This window comes from Cucurbita pepo, chromosome 9 (assembly GCF_057944985.1).
Source record: "Cucurbita pepo subsp. pepo isolate OVF chromosome 9, ASM5794498v1, whole genome shotgun sequence".
Taxonomy (NCBI): Eukaryota; Viridiplantae; Streptophyta; class Magnoliopsida; order Cucurbitales; family Cucurbitaceae; genus Cucurbita; species Cucurbita pepo.
Window position 1 is genome coordinate 5,673,833 of NC_141806.1, and position 13,661 is coordinate 5,687,493.

Consider the following 13,661-nt stretch of genomic DNA (forward strand, 5'->3'; position numbering starts at 1 on the left):
GGCGAATTCGTCCATCAAGCACCCGGAACACGGAATACACAATTCCAACATAAATTAAATGCATGCATACATACAGCCGAAGCATAAAGCATACAGCAACACTCATGTAATTCATCCAATACAGTCAAAGCAGTTAATCTGACCAATAATTTACATGGAGAGCTAATCTGAAGCAAAACTACTAGCATGCATGCAATCCAAGCAAATTCTACAAGTATTTCTTCCGAAATATCGGGTGGTGACTTACTTGGTTGACGCGTGCCCTTTTTCTAGCGTTTCTTTGCTCGTGAGGTGTCAAAAAATACTGATTTCTTTAAATTAGGTCCCTATTCACGTAAAAATAGTATTAGAACTAGAACTGGGACAAAAATCGGCCAAGCAAAAAGCAACCGGTCCAAATTGGCCGTCCCATGCGCGCTCACGCGCCAGCAGCGCACTGGGAGTGCGTGGTCACGCGCGCGGGAAGGCTCCAGTCGCAGGCTACACGTGCGCCCGCCTCCGCGTAGTCGCGGGTCGGCCGGTCTGAGTCGGTGTGGTTAGCTCGGCTTGCATTGCGGTTCGACCCGGCTTGCAGGCGACACGTGTCGATGCCTCACTGGAGCTGCGTTGCTCCAGCCGATGGTCTACGCGTGTCTGGCGCCTCTCGTCGCCCTCCGCCGCTCGCTGGCTGACTCTTTTTTTCTTTCTTCCTTCTTTCTTCTCTACCCTCCCCCCCAAGTATTCTCTAAGTAATCGACATGTCACATCCTCTTAGTCACCTTCATATTATCTCCTTCTCTGAGTGACGCATCAACCTCCTACAAGTCACAATCATGTCACAACATCAACCTCTTTAAGTCATAGTCATGTTGGATCCAACCCTCCTCCAAGTCACCATCATATCTGTTTCTCCTAGTTGACTCCATGTCTCGTCCTCCAAGTTTCCACATCAACCATTTTAAGTTAGAACCATGTCTCTTCTTCAATCCTCCTCCAAGTAACCGACATATAACCCCTCCAAGCCTCTTAGTCATTACCATGTTTCCTCTCCAAGTCACCTCTATGTCGCCCCCTTAACCAAGTACCTCCATGATGCTTCCTCCCAAGAATGATGGCCAGAAAGAGCTAGAGAAACAAGAAGCCCTATGCTCTCATAGTGTTCTATTCCTATATGAAATGAACAATATAATGTTGAGACAATTAGGAGTTTGCTAGCTTCTCTTCAATTGTGAACCGCCAGAATAAGATCAACATTGGTATTAAATGATGAGATGATATATCAACCCAAGGGCCTAGATTATAATAAATAATGGTAAAACTTGGACTCGAATCCTAGACATATTTTTCTTTTCATTATTATAACGAATAATATATTATGGAGATAATTAGGGACTTGCTAGCTTATCTTTAATCATGGACCCTCAAGACCAGATCAATGTTGGTATTAAATGATGGACTAAATATCAAAGTAGATGTTGTAGTTTAGTGGTGAGGATCCAAGTTGTGGTTGTGTAGACCTTGGCTGAATCCCAACAATTGAAAGTGAATTGAGCAGAAAGAAGTAATTTTGTTTTTTTTTTTTTTTTGTTTTTTTTTTTTTTTTTTTTTTGCAATGGTTTCTTAAAGATTACACACGTCAGTGGGTTACCCGATAATAGGATCATGTTACTATGTATGAAATGATAAAGGGTTTACTAGTTTAAGCGAGTTACCAGATAATACGATCATGTTACTATGTATGAAATGATAAAGGGTTTACTAGTTTAAGCTTAACTTTAAAACCTCAACATGGATAAATCAACAAATTGTAAGTCGATAGATGAGCCCTTTGGGGCTTGTTTACGATGAATGATGCACTTGAAAACAAGGTGGTTGTAGTTTAGTGGTGAGAATTCCACATAGTGGCTGTGGAGACTTGGGCTCGAATTCTAGCAGCCACATTTATTTTTTTTTATTTTTTATTCTTTTATCGTGGACTGAGCCTTGGGTGGATATCAAAGGCAGAGTTTTGCAGGAAAGCCACATTTGTTTTCTAATTTTCAATAACATTCACATAAATGTTAAATCGTGGACTGAGCCTTTTGTTTTCTAATTTTCAATAACATTCACATAAATGTTAAATCGTGGACTGAGCCTTGGGTGGATATCAAAGTGGCAGAGTTTTGCAGGAGAGCCACATTTGTTTTCTAATTTTCAATAACATTCACATAAATGTTAAATCTAGGATCTGACACAAAAACATTTATACCCTTAGCTTTTAGCTACAAATCAACCATGCTAGTATAACTCAAAAGCAAAAAATACAAACAATAAACCTCAAGTATGACATTCATAACGATGTACTATGGTCCTTGTTCCATCTCGAGTAGAGTTCATAACCCACCCAACCCACAACAAAATTTAAACTAGATGATTTCGAGTTTGTCTCCTTAACCACTTGGACTACTAAAAACTCATCAACAAAAGTCAACAGTAGGATTCGAACCTACGCGCAAGCATAGCCCAACAGATTTCAAATTTGTCTCCTTAACCACTCGGACATATTGACACCCTTATATGAAGAATGATTTGTTCCTTATTCAATCGATGTGAGATTTCAATAGAATTATTCAAACCTGCGTAAGCATAGCCCAAAAGATTTCGAGTCTGTCTCCTTAACCACTCGGACATATTGACACACTTATATAAAGAATTATTTGTTCCTTGTTGTTCAACCGATGTGTGATTTCACAGTAAAGCTAAAAAAATTCAACTATACGAATTCGAACCTTAGCAACCATAGCCCAACAGATCCTTAACTACTCAGACTACTAAAAGCTAAAAAAATTCGTCGATTCTCACAATAAAGCTAAAAGAATAACTAGTCGGATTACTTTGAATTTGAGAACAGCAGGATTTGAACCTGCGCAAGCATAACTCAACAAATTTCAAGTCTATCTCCTTAACCACTCTGACATACTGACACCCTTATATAAGGAATGATTCTTTCCTTGTTCAGCCGATGTGAGATATCAAACTGGACACCTTATATAAAGAATGGTTCTTTCCTCGTTCAGATTTCAATAGAAGTGCACGGCCTTTTAGGGAAGCCCAAAGCAAAGCCATGAGAGCTTATGCTCAAAAAACTTAGTCGTGCCAATAGATTGGTAAATCCTCAAATCCTCAAATATCGAACAAAAAACATGCTCAAAAAACTTAGTCGTGCCAATAGATTGGTAAATCCTCAAATCCTCAAATATCGAACAAAAAACGAGCCCAAAACAAAGCCATGAGAGCTTATGCTCAAAAAACTTAGTCGTGCCAATAGATTGATAAATCCTCAAATCCTCAAATATCGAACAAAGAACTCGATTAGAATGATTCTTTTCTTGTTCAACGGATGTATGATTTCACAATAAAACTAAACAAAACTTCATCAACAGTAAGATTCGAACCTACGCAGGCATAGCCCAACAAATTTCGAGTCTGTTTTCTTAACCACTCGGACATATTGACACCCCTATATAAAGAATTATTCGTTCCTTATTCAACCGATGTGTGATTTCACAATAAAGCTAAAAAATTCGTCAATTCGAACCTAAGCAGGCATAGTCCAACAGTTTCGAGTCTGCCTCCTTAACCAATCAGACATTTTAACACCCCTTACATAACGAATGATTCATTCCTTGTTCAACCGATTTGAGATTTCACAATAAAGCTAAAAATTTGTTGCAAGATTCAAACCTGATTTCAAGTCTAGACATATTAACACCCCTTATATAAGGAATGATGCACAGGCTATCCTTATATAAGGAATGATTCAACAACAGAATTCAAACCTGCGCTGTCTCTTTAAGCACTCAAACATATTGACACCTCGTAGGCTATCCTTATATAAGGAATGATTCAACAACAGAATTCGAACCTGCGCTGTCTCTTTCATTCTTGTGTTTGCGTCGCCTTACTTTGTATCATTTCCTTTAAGTTATGACTAGGTTTGTGGCTATCAAGCACTATGTGAGGAACATGACATGATGTTAAATTGGTGAGATTCCAATAAATAAGTTAAAATAGAAGGGAGGGAGGAAGACGAGGTAGTTATAACATCCAAGTAAGTTAAGGCACTCTAGAAAAAGTGAAATATCAAAAAGAAGAAGTAAGAGATTCAAGGATGGTTCAAAGGGCCCAACGAAAATATTTTCAACCCTTTAATAAGGTTTCATAAGGATCCAAAAACATTGGAAAAAATAAAATAATAAGCATAAAGAATAAAAAAATCAATTTTCTAATCGTTTAAGAAACTTTTTCGATTTTAATATTTCGTGGGGAAGTAATTGAATTTTTTTTTTTTTTTTTTTTTTTGTTTTTTTGGAGGAGGAACTTTAAAAGGTTGAAGAAGAAAAAATTACTAAAAGGGGTAAAAAAAATTACCAAAAAGTTTGGAGTTTTATTATAAAATGTTAAAATAAAAAAAATACTAAAATGGTATGAAGATAAAGATAATTATGAAAATGCTCCTAGCATATTCGATTTTAGAATTGATAAGCTGCACAAAATCGCTCATATGATAAGATCTAACCATTAGATTGAGCCGAAATTTGAATATTTTCAAGAAGACTCGAGATTCCTTAGATCCAAGAACGAATATTTAAAATAAAGGTAGGTAGCACCGTCATATGAATAGATATTTTCGACAGTCAGTTCAGAAACTTGGAGATAAAATTTAGTACGACTCTAGAATGATCAAAGACAATGCAAACTTCATCTATAAATAAGAAGTTGTGGGCAATGTTTTGGGACAAGAATGAGTTTTGAGAGTTCCTAGAACTCGAGATTCAAGCTCTTCTTTTTTTTTTTTTTTTCTTCTCGAATTTCTTCTGAATTCGAGGGATATGATACACTATTTCCTCTCCAACCAATTTGTACATCTTCTAAAATGAGTTTTCTAACAAGTTTCATGAAGGATTTTCGAATTAAAAGTGGGGAGAGTGTGCAATGAGAGCCTACAAATAAATTACTTACAGGTTATATTTATATACTCATCCTTCTGACCATTTTTTCTTCGAGGTGTATGATGTTGTTGGATGAGGGAGAAGTACTTGAGAGCTAGGTAGCCACAGAAGGGTGTTGACCCAAGGCGTATGTCTTGTCCATTTATTTCTGTAGTCTGTTATATCATATACATCTTTTGTATCTCGGTCCCGTTCCTTCTTTTAGGAACAAATTGAACACATATACATGTATATGTTTTTATATTAATTTTCGTTGTGTTATTGAATGTTTTAAAATGGCACAAAATTTTATGGTAGTTTTCTGTCCTATTCTCATACATTCATGGAATACATTCATGTTGCGTTGCATAGCTCATTAATCATGTCATGTTTAGCCTTTACTTTATTAGCTTATTAAAGAAAATAGAGTTGATTGAACTGGTAGCATACCGATTAGCATTACCCTGAGTCCCCTCAAGAGTAAATGATGTGTTCCATGTTGCACAAGTATATAACAAACAATACACACGTGATTGACTAGGAGCCGCTCCGGTTGGAGGTAAGATTAATCTATGTGGAGAAATGTCACAACCCAATTGTTTAGGCTTCGAAACTCCGACGGGGATAAAAAGACAAAGACCAAAAGAAAGTATAAGATAAAGTAAAATAAAATAAAAGATAAATGAGGTAGAATGTAAATCAAAATAGAGACAAACAACACCACAATTAAATAAAAAACGAATCTCATTAGAGGATGGTGCTGTTCAAATTTATTTTAATATCGAAATGGGTTTGAGATACAATTACAAATTGAAGTACAAATGACTCAAAACATAAAGATAGATCGATTCTCCAAAATTACCCACTCTGTGACCGCACAACTCTCGAACACCCCTCAACCTCAACTAACAACATACGAACACCTGAAAAAGAATGGAGAAATGGTGAGTATAAAAATACTCAGTAAGCATCCTACTTGTTGGGTCTCAACACATTCTTAATCTAGCAGGTATGCACGAGTTTTACTCGGAGCTCTAGAATGTTCAGGCCTAGTCTCTACTGCTATCTAGGCATCTGGGGCTGTCTTGAAGTTTCAATGTTACTTAAGTTGCCCAGGAACCCACTTTAGGTTCACAGGAGGTGGTTCACCCTTTCCTGGCATCGTGGATATGTCAAGCGACAAGTCTCTTTAGGGTGAACTCTTCTGTTCTTTGACTTAAGGTAGCTAGCTTTGCCTGTGTAGTGTAAAAACGGTGACTTGGGTTGAGGCATGACGTCGTAGAATTCTCTCTCTTGTGTGTAGTATGATGTGTACTTGTCTACTCATCATTCATGGGAGGTTGGCAGGTGAACTTTCCATCAGTAATCTCAAGATAGATCTGTTATGTAGAGTAATCCAATTTAACTGTCACGACCCGATTTTCGAGGCTTCGAAAAACCGAATCGTGACTAACAAGATGAAATCGAAAACAAACAAAAAGAAAATAAAATAAAAAGAAGAGTGAAATAAAAAGATGAAAATCAAATAAAATTAAAATATTTCAAACGAGGATTTAAGTTTACAAAAAGAAAATAAAATACAAATCTAAAAGGAATTCGCAAAAGACTCCAAAAGACCGAAAAGGGACTGACGCTCCGGAACGACCACCTCTATGACCGAACAGCTCTCGAATGCTTCGGAACGACCCCCTCTATGACCGCATAGCTCTCGAAAGCTCCTCCACCTCGACCGGCACCTGACAAAAAAAGTAGAAAGGAATGAGTATAAAAATTATACTCAGTAAGTCACCTACTTGTAGACTCTCTTCGCATCTTAGTTTAACAGAATTCCCACGGTTTCCTACTTCGGTTCTAGGATATCTGGTTCTAATCTTAGTCCCTTGGGGCTTGCCCCTTGGGTTTCACCGGTTCGTCATACTTTCATTAAACGCCTAGAGGTTTCTTACGCCAAGCTAATATGGTCGGTATCTCTCTATGAGACGCCACCAATACACGACTATCTTGGACTACGTGGTACCTAGCCTAGGGGTTTGCAGTATCTTTATGACTGAGCTAGTCACGTCTCCTCTCGTAATGATTTCTCATTACTGGTTTTTTCGATCACGTGAACCTTTCAAGTTCTTGTACCATATTTTAGGGAACTCTCTGAAGACTCTTGTTAGGTAGCTAGCCTCCCTCAGATTTTGAGGATGCTATGTCAGTGTATTCTCTAAGACGTATCATGTCTCTGCTAGTCTTTCCTGGTTACTAGTTACCGTCTCACTACCTTCTGGTGGTCTTTAGCATACCGTTGTCTAGGAGTTCTACCTCTGTCTGAGCATGCTTTATAAGTACGGCGTCACACTCATGTGTGTAGCTAAAATCCTGCTCTTTGTAATTTGGGTGACCTATACGAGGGTAGGTTCTCACGAACACACATCTAGATTTTCTCTCTCCAGATGGCGATAGCGTGACCATAGCTTGACCTCTTTTTCTGTTGTTCTCGACCCCGAGGTTCACCGGACTACCTTGACGATTCTACGTCCTTTACTTTGTGAGCATGCCTATCCTGACCAAAGGATAGATTAGAACTCTTTCTTTATTATTATTACTATTATTATTATCATCATTATTATTTTATTATTATTATTTTTTTTTTTTTGGTTCTAATGACCACGTTCTGCATTTAGACTTTGTCCATTCTACCAAGGTCCAAAGCGACTTGTTCTCTATTGGTTGATCCATCAATAGGAATATCCTGCACTCCATATCTCTTGAGTGGCATTAAGCGTACATCATGCTTTTGGAAGTCCATAACTGAAACTTAGCTCGTGAAGATTCCAACCGACCTTGAAGCCATGTCCTCCATAGCTTCACTCTCAATGTTGGTGAATCTTATTTCTCGACCTCCAACTTAACCAAACTCACTTATGAAATTGGGTTGCTTGAAGGGTGCATAACTCCTATAGTGGTTACCCTTGTCTGTAAGAACTTTATCTGGGTCTACTATGTGGTCTGCTTAAGGCATATTCTATATTGTCTAGGCCTACAGTGTGGTCACAAAGGAAGCATGCTTGACATCTAGAATTATGGTCATGGGAGGCTGAGCCATAGGTATACCATCTCTTACTAGACCTTAGAAGGTATGATATACATTTCTATGGGTTGGACGTCACGCACTTTGCGAAGTCACCCCTTTGTCTTCCTAAGGCCAGTAAGTTATAACGTGAACCCTCTCGGCCTCCTCACAATAACTGAAATCCAACATCGACAGTAATAGAGTGAACATTCACTATTAAACACTCTAAAGCGTAATCATAGATACCACTTTCCCAAGACAAACATCAAATTTTTACAGCCTTGCAACCACTCATATCCTACTAAACAGGGTTAGAATGCATACCTGGTCGCGGCGAGGCGTGTCGTCGAGATGAGTCACAGAGGTGTACGACTCTCTATACTAGAACAATTTGTCACGACCCGATTTTCGTGGCTTCGAAAAACCGAATCATGACTAAAAAGATAAAATCGAAAACAAACAAAAAGAAAATAAAATAAAAAGAAGAGTGAAATAAAAAGATGAAAATCAAATAAAATTAAAATATTTCAAAAGAGGATTTAAGTTTACAAAAAGAAAATAAAATACAAATCTAAAAGGAATTCGCAAAAGACTCTAGAAGACCGAAAAGGGACTGACGCTCCGGAACGACCCCCTCTGTGACCGCACAGCTCTCGAACGCTCCTCCACTGAGACCGGCACCTGACAAAAAAAGTAGAAAGGAATGAGTATAAAAATTATACTAAGTAAGCCACCTAGTTGTAGTCTCTCTTTGCATCTTAGTTTAACAGAATTCCAACAGTTTCCTACTTCGGTTCTAGGACATCTGGTTCTAATCTTAGTCCCTTGGGGCTTGCCCCTATGGGGGGCGCGACCCAACCCGTTCCCAGGCAGCTAATGGGCTGTACGACGTGGGGACACATTTTCCATGCCAAATGGCTAAGAGCAGTAAGGACTGATCAGGGACCCTTGGTCCTCCCACGAAGCTATAGATACCGTTCTCACGCTAGAATCTATGAACACTCCGAGGTACCTTCTTACCATGGTAAACTGCTAAGTTCCTAGGGGGAAATTAAATCTGGCTGGAGCGACATATCGCTCCTAACAATAATTCCCTAAGCTTATCATAGAAATGGGCCCTAGCAATTAACAGAGTGTGCATGCAACCGTCTTCTAACATCATACTATATAATTCCCGCAAACTAGACATACCGGCTCAACGGCGCGATGACCTCCATCAAGCACCTAGAGCACGAAGTTCGCGCTCAATGGGGCGAAGTCGTCTATCAAGCACCCGAAACACGGAATACACAATTCCAACATAAATTAAATGCATGCATACATACAGCGGAAGCATAAAGCATATAGCAACATTCATGTAATTCACTCAATACAATCATAACAGTTAATCTGACCAATAATTTACATGGAGAGCTAATCTGAAGCAAAACTACTAGCATGCATGCAATCCAAGCGAATCCTACAAGTATTTCTTCCGAAATACCGGGTGGTGACTTACTTGGTTGACACGTGCCCTTGTTCTACCGTTTCTTTGCCCGTGAGGTGTCCAAAAATACTAATTTCTTTAATTAGGTCCCTATCACGTAAAAATAGTATTAGAACTGGAACCGGGACAAAAATCGGCCAAGCAGAAAGAAACCGGGCCAAATTGGCCGTCCCACGCACGCTCACGCGCCAGCAACGCGCTGGGAGTGCATGGTCACGCGTGCGGGAAGGAGCCAGTCGCAGGCTGCACGCGCGCCCGCCTCCGCGTAGTCACGGGTCGGCCGGTCCGGTCGGCTCGACTGGCGTTGCGGTTTGGCCCGGCTTGCAGGCGACACGTGTCAACGCCTCGCTGGAGCTGCGTTGCTCTAGCTGATGGTCGACGCGTGTTTGGCGCCTGTCGCCGCCCTCCGCCGCTCGCCAGCCGACTATTTTATTATTTTTTTTTTATTTCTTTCTTTCTTCTTTCTTCTCTACCCTCCCCCTAAGCATTCTCTAAGTAATCGACATGTCACATCCTCTTAGTCACCTTCATATTATCTCCTTCTCTAAGTGACGCATCAACCTCCTACAAGTCACAGTCATGTCACAACATCAACCTCTTTAAGTCATAGTCATGTTGGATCCAACCCTCCTCCAAGTCACCATCATATCTGTTTCTCCTAGTTGACTCCATGTCTCATCCTCCAAGTTGCCACATCAACCGTTTTAAGTTAGAACCATGTCTCTTCTTCAATCCTCCTCCAAGTAACCGACATATAACCCCTCCAAGCCTCTTAGTCATTACCATGTTGCCTCTCCAAGTCACCTCTATGTTGCCCCCTTAACCAAGTACCTCCATGATGCTTCCTCCCAAGAATGATGGCCAGAAAGAGCTAGAGAAACAAGAAGCCCTAGGCTCTCATAGTGTTCTATTCCTATATGAAATGAACAACATAATGTTGAGACAATTAGGAGTTTGCTAGCTTCTCTTCAATTGTGAACTGCCAGAATAAGATCAACATTGGTATTAAATGATGAGATGACATATCAGCCCAGGGGCCTAGATTATAATAAATAATGGTAAAACTTGGACTCGAATCCTAGACATATTTTTCTTTTCATTATTATAACGGATAATATATTATGGAGATAATTAGGGACTTGCTAGCTTATCTTTAATCATGGACCCTCAAGACCATATCAATTTTGGTATTAAATGATGGACTAAATATCAAAGTAGATGTTATAGTTTAGTGGTGAGGATCCAAGTTGTGGTTGTGTAGACCTAGGCTTGAATCCCAACAATTGAAAGTGAATAGCAGAAAGAAGTAGTTTTTTTTTTTTTTTTCAATGGATTACACATGTCCTTTTTTTTTTTTTCAATGGATTACACATGTCAGTGGGTTACTAGATAATACGATCATGTTACTATGTATGAAATGATAAAGAGTTTACTAGTTTAAGCTTAACTTTAAAACCTCGAGATGGGCTCTCACAGTATGAACAATTTGATGTGGAGACAATTAAAAGTTTGTTGATTTATCCTTAAATCATGAACTGTTAGTCGATAGATGAGCCCTTTGGGGCTTGTTTACGATAAATGATGGGATAGAAAACAAGGTGAATGTAGTTTAGTTGTGAGAATTCCACGTTCTGGCCGTGGAGACCTGGGCTCAAATTCCAACAACCACATTTATTTTTTTTTATTCTTTAATCGTGGACTGAGCCTTGGGTGGATATCAAAGTGGCAGAGTTTTGTGGTGAGAGCCACATTTGTTTTCTAATAATATTCACATAAATGTTAAATCTAGGATCTGACACAAAAACATTTATCTCCTTAGCTTTTAGCTACAAATCAACCATGTTAGTATAACTCAAAAGCAAAAAATACAAACAATAAACCTAAGTATGACATTCAATGTACTCAAAAGCAAAAAATACAAATAATAGACCTCAAGTATGACATTCGATGTACTATGGTCCTTGTTCCACCTTGAGTAGAGTTCATAACCCACCCAACCCACAGCAAGATTTAAATTGTGTGCGTATAGCCCATTTCGAGTTTATCTCCTTAACCACTCGGACTACTAAAAACTCGTCAACAGTAGGATTCGAACCTACACAGGCGTCATAGCCCAACAGATTTCAAGTGTGTCTCCTTAACCACTTAAACATATTGACACCCTTATATGAAGAATGATTTATTTGTTCCTTCTCTTTGTTCCTTTCTGTCTGTGTGTATAGCCCCATTTTGAGTTTATCTCCTTAACCACTCAGACTACTAAAAACTCGTCAACAGTAGGATTCGAACCTACACAGGCATAGCCCAACAGATTTCAAGTCTGTCTCCTTAACCACTCAAACATATTGACACCCTTATATGAAGAATGATTTGTTCCTTCTCTTTGTTCCTTCTTCAACCGATGTGAGATTTCAATAGAATTATTCAAACCTGCGTAGGCATAGCTCAACGTACCTTGTTCAAATGATGTGAGATTTCACAATACAGCTAAAAGAATCAGTACTCGAACTACTAAGAATTCGAGAACAGCAGGATTCGAACCTGCGTAAGCATAGCCCAACAGATTTTAAGTCTATCTCCTTAACGACTCGGACATACAACGACCTTATATAAGGAATGATTCTTTCCTTGTTCAGCCGATGTGAGATATCAAACCGGACACCTTATATAAAAAATGATTCATTCCTTGTTCAGATTTCAATAGAAGTGCACAGCCCAACAGATTTCGAGTCTGTCTGCTTAACCACTCGAACATACTGACACCCTTATTTAAAGAATGTCTCCTTAACCACTCGAACATATTGACTCCCTTATTTAAAGAATGATTCATTCGTTGTTCATCGGATTTGAACCTGCGCAGGCATAGGAGTGGACATATTCACACGTTGTTCACAATTCATCAACAGCAGGTTCATTTTTGAACCTGCGCAGGCATAGGAGTGGACATATTGACACCCTTATATAAAGAACGATTCATTCCTTGTTCACATTTCAATAGAAGTGCACAGCCCAACAGATTTCGAGTGTGTCTCCTTAACCACTCGGACATATTGACACCCTTATATAAAGAATGATTCGTTTCTTGTTCAACGGATGTTTGATTTCACAATAAAACTAAACAAAACTCGTCAATAGCAAGAATTGAACCTGCGCAGGCATAACCCAACAGATTTCGAGTCTGTCTCCTTAACCACTCGATTCAAACATGGCAGGCATAGCCCAATAGATTTAAAGTCTGTCTCCTTAACCACTCCGACATATTAACACCCCTTATAATAGGAATAAGGAATGATTGACACCCCTCATATAAGGAATAAGGGATGAGTTCTTCCTTGTTCAAGAGATGTGTGATTTCACAATAAAATTAAAAACTCAGACATATTAACACCCCTTCTATAATGAATAAGGAATGATTCGTTCCTTGTTCAACCAATGTGTGAGTTCACAATAAAATTAAAAACTCAGACATATTAACACCCCCTTATATAAGGAATAAGGAATGGTTCGTTCCATGTTCAACCGATATGTGATTTCACAATAAAATTAAAAACATTAACACCCCTTATATAAGGAATGACACCCGTGATACCTTAAGGAATGAGTCCTTCCTTGTTCAAGAGATGTGTGATTTCACAATAAAATTAAAAACCCAGACATATTGGTTCGTTCCTTGTTCAACCTATGTGTGATTTCACAGTAAAATTAAAAACATTAACACCCCTTAATTTAAGGGAATGACACGAGCCATATTTATTTTTCTTTCTTCTTTTTTCTTCAGGAGCCTTGGGTGAGTATGGTGAGAACCACGTTTGTTTTCTAATTATCAATAACATTCACATAAATTGTTGTGTTTCTGGAGACTTAGGCTCGAATCTCAGTAGCCATATTTATTTTTCTTTTTTCTTTTTTGGGTGAATATGGTGAGAACCACATTTGTTTTCTAATTATCAATAACATTAACATAAATTTTAATCTAGGATCTGACACAAACATCAGACCTAAAGTATGACATTTGTAATGATACACTATGGTCCTTGTTCCACCTCAAGTAGAGTTCACAACCCACCCAACCCTCTGAAAAATGTCAATGAGTTATGTAGGAAACGTTAAAGTATTTGCTAATTTTTGTGCTTAACTTTAAACCGTCAAGATGAGATCTCACATTATG

At 38.7% G+C, this 13,661-nt stretch overlaps 2 non-coding genes across 2 annotated transcripts; both read right to left on the reverse strand.

Moving 5' to 3' along the window:
- Positions 1–2,443: 2,443 nt before the first annotated feature.
- Positions 2,444–2,527, reverse strand: TRNAS-UGA (transfer RNA serine (anticodon UGA)). Its single transcript has one exon. It is a non-coding gene; the product is annotated as a tRNA-Ser (tRNA).
- A 9,234-nt stretch (positions 2,528–11,761) lies between these two features.
- On the reverse strand, positions 11,762–11,843 carry TRNAS-UGA (transfer RNA serine (anticodon UGA)). The gene has a single exon. It is a non-coding gene; the product is annotated as a tRNA-Ser (tRNA).
- Positions 11,844–13,661: the final 1,818 nt, after the last annotated feature.